Consider the following 3,141-nt stretch of genomic DNA (forward strand, 5'->3'; position numbering starts at 1 on the left):
TTTTTCAGGGTATAGAACTGTGGGTTGCCTGTTATTTTTTTCAGCCCTGAAATTTGATTCTACTGTTTTTTGCAATCTATTTACTGTTGATGAAATATGTGATACCAGCTATTTCTTCATAGATACTCTGTTTTCTCTGGTTGTTTACAAAATTTTTCTCTTGATTTTTATATTCTGAAGTTTCATTAAAATGTGACTCATTGTGCTTTATTTATATTTATATTTATCTTGCTTGAGACTCAGTATGCTTCTAAATGCATTCTTTTAATGTTTAAAAAATAAGCATTAAAAATTTCAGGAAAATTCTCTTTTCTTAAATATTGTTTTTCATCCATTATCTCTGAACCAGGGGTCAGTAAACTATGACCCAAGGGCCAAATCTGGCCACTGCTTGTTTTTGTAAATAAAATTTTATTGGAACACAGCCGTGTTCATTTGGTTATGTATCTGTCTGTGGCCGCTTCTGTACTACATCTGCAGAGGTGAGTACTTGTGACGGATTATATGTCCCACAAAACCTAATAGACTTACTATTTGTTTCTTTACAGAAAAAACTTACCAATCTCTGCCCCAGAGTTTTATTCTGGAACTTCTATTAAATGTAAGTGGACTTTTCATACTTTTCCTTGTGTCTATTAATCTCTACATCTAGTATTCTATAATTTTATTTCTCTGTGCTGCATTCTTGGTAAGTTTTTTAAGTTTAGCATTTTTTTCTGTTATATTTTATGTAGCATTTCTCTCTCTCTATATATATATATTTATCAAAAATGGGGTTAGTTAGCTCTGTCTGCCATGTTTTCAGAACCAGAAGTCTGCCTATCCCTTTAATATATCATCCTAACTAAAACACTTAGGACAGCTAACCACAAGTGATCTGATCCTCTGGTGGTTAGTTCGGGTTCTCCTGAGAACTAGAACCAACAGAATATATGTATACATATCTTTTAAGGAATTAGCTCCCACAGTTATGGAGGTTAGCAAGTTCAAAATCTGCAGGTGAGCCTACAGTATGGAGACCCAGAGAAGAGCTAATGTTGCATTTCAAGTCCAAAGGCAATCTGCTGTAGAATTCCCTCTTGTTCAGAGGATGTTAATCTTTTGTTCTATTAAGGCTTTTAACTGGTATAATAAGGCCCACCCACATTATGGTGGGCAATTTGCTTTACTCAAAGTCAGCCAACTTAATTGTTAATCTCATCCACAAACACCCTCACAGGAGCATCCAGAATAATGTTTGACCAGAGATCTGGGTACCGTGGTACAGCCAGGATGACACATTAAATTTAACCATCACAAGTTTACCCCTTGTCAACTTGGCACCCATATTCACCTTCTTAAATCATGCTTAATTTCCAAATAAAGATAATAAGGTCATACTTATGCTTAACATGATACTACTCTGCATACAACCAAAATGCACTAATCTTTTCCCCAGAAAAGGATGCAATGTCTTTGGTAATGTTTATTCTTCTTGATATCCCATAACTGAAATACTATAATGTAAATTTAACAATACTGAAAAATTATGATATAAAGTCAATACATTTCATGCTGCATGATTAGAGAATAAGAGAGGGAAGAAAACAAAGATATTTGCTATATACACATGTACACACACAAATATATTTATAACAAAATAAGGAAGAAATATCCATGACAATTATAGTTCTTGTTTTTATAACTGGCCATGTGGTTGTAGTTAGTATTTGTAACTGTTGTCTTCCACTATTTATCCCACACCTTCCTCTCTCAGCAAGCACTTCATCTGGTCATGTTTCTTTGCCTGGTGGGGTAATCCACACCTTTTTTCCCAAGGATCTGGGCCATTGATACTCCTTCTTGGACTGGGTTGTAGTAGTTTTTCATTGACTTTAATCATAGAACATGGTATTATTAACAGATGTCCTAAGGGATCTCCTGTATTCCAGACCCTCTTCCTTACCTCCACTGTGGTGTAGCAGTTTAATTTCTTATTAATAGTCAGAATTAATCACCCCAGACAGCACAGTTGGTTTAGAGTCATAATGAATCCAGAGTGACTGAGTGACAGTCTTCACTTCCAGTTCAAAGGAATCATTATAATGTCTCCTGGTGGAAGTATTCCTCATTTTGGAACTAAGACCATTAGGCCACCAGAGGATAAGATCACAGGGACAGAAAGCAAACATTTTGCTAGTTAGTCACTAGGAATAATAGTGAGTGGTGCCAATCCCATTTCCACCCCTTGATTCCTGGAGCCATGAATCCTAACTCTAGGAGAAAAAGAACCATATATTAAACACTGATTCAGAGCATATACTGCCTCCTGGAGAACTTGTCCCAGCGCCACAAAATATTGCCATCTAGCTGGTGCTGTAACTGTGTCTTCAAAAGGCCATTCAAAAAACAAAAAAACAAAAAAACCAAAAATGCCATTCCATTGTTCTATCAAGCCATTTGTTTCAGGATGGTGGAGAACATGGTAAGGCCAGTGAATTCCATGAGTTATTGGCCTATTGTTATACTTAATTTACTGTGAAGTGATTTCCTTGACCAGAAGCAAGACTGTGCAGATTACCATAACAATGGTTAAGGCATTCTGTAAGTCCCCAGATTGTAGTTTTGGCAGAAGCACTACATGCAGGAAAGGCAAATCTATATGCAGAGTAAATGTATTTTTTTTTTAACCTCTGGCACACAATGTACAAAGTCAGTTCTCCTCTTTAAAACTGTATATAATCATAAACACGATTGATTGACTTGTTGCAGTTACCGGAAATAAGCTGAAACTGTGGAAAGCCTATGAAAGAATTAAGTGTTTAAAAATAAGGAAAAATGTAATAGATCTTTATATAATATCACTGAACCCGCAAAAGTATTGAAGCATTTATATTCCAGAAATCAACCTGAGTACAGAAATAATTGAGTTAAACTTCTAAAATATATACTCATTTCCTCTTGTACCAAGCACAGCCATCTTCTTAAAGGAAACACCAATGACCCATATTTTAAACTAAAACACACACTGCTCTTAGTAAAAAAAAAACAAAGTCATTTAAAGCAGCTAATTAAAACTCCATTTAAGCAATTACAGTGGGTAACAAGATCACAAAATCATTACCAAAGTAGAAGCTTGTCATGAAGCTTCCACATGATCTT

Source organism: Pteropus alecto, unplaced genomic scaffold, assembly GCF_000325575.1.
Source record: "Pteropus alecto unplaced genomic scaffold, ASM32557v1 scaffold20, whole genome shotgun sequence".
Classification (NCBI taxonomy): Eukaryota; Metazoa; Chordata; class Mammalia; order Chiroptera; family Pteropodidae; genus Pteropus; species Pteropus alecto.